We start from the raw sequence: 806 nt of genomic DNA, 5'->3' as shown, positions 1-806 counted from the left end.
AGAAAGAATTTTTTCAGTGTCAGAGTAGCAGAGAAATGGAATGCATTAGGAAGTGATGTGGTGGAGGCTGACTCCATACACAGCTTCAGGTGTAGATATGATAGAGCCCAGTAGGCTCAGGAACCTGTACACCAGTTGATTGACAGTTGAGAGGCGGGACCAAAGAGCCAGAGCTCAACCCCAGCAAGCACAATTAGGTGAGTATAATTGGATAAGTTCACAGTGAGACGAGGTGGCCGAGTGGTTAAGGCGTTGGACTGCTAATCCAATAGGGTCTCCCTGCGTGGGTTCGAATCCCATCCTCGTCGGTGTTCACATTTTGGGTGGGTGGTAGCCGAGTGGACAGCGCTCTATACTCGTGGACCTAGGGACTGGGGTTCGATCCCCAGGCACCGCCGGTAAAAACAAATGGGCAGTTTCCTTCACCCTGATGCACCTGTTACCTAGCAGTAAATAGGTAACTGGGAGTTAGACAGCTGCTACTAGCTGTTCCTGAGAGTGTGTGTGTGTGTGTGGAAAAATAATTGGTTAGTAGTTAGTAACAGTTGAGTGATCGATAGTTGAGAGGCGGGCCGAAAGAGCCGAGCTCAACCCCTGCAAGCACAACTAGGTGAATACACACACACACACACACACACACACAGACACACTCACAGACACACACACACACACACACACACACACACACACACACACACACACACACACACACACACACACACACACACACACACACACACACACACACACACACACACACACACACACACACACACACACACACACACACACACACACACACACAC

At 49.8% G+C, this 806-nt stretch overlaps 1 non-coding gene across 1 annotated transcript; it reads left to right on the top strand.

Annotated features, from left to right (window-relative positions):
* Positions 1–226: 226 nt before the first annotated feature.
* On the top strand, positions 227–308 carry TRNAS-GCU (transfer RNA serine (anticodon GCU)). Its single transcript has one exon. It is a non-coding gene; the product is annotated as a tRNA-Ser (tRNA).
* Positions 309–806: the final 498 nt, after the last annotated feature.

This window comes from Procambarus clarkii, chromosome 40, assembly GCF_040958095.1.
Source record: "Procambarus clarkii isolate CNS0578487 chromosome 40, FALCON_Pclarkii_2.0, whole genome shotgun sequence".
Classification (NCBI taxonomy): Eukaryota; Metazoa; Arthropoda; class Malacostraca; order Decapoda; family Cambaridae; genus Procambarus; species Procambarus clarkii.
This window is presented reverse-complemented; position numbering and strand designations above follow the sequence as displayed.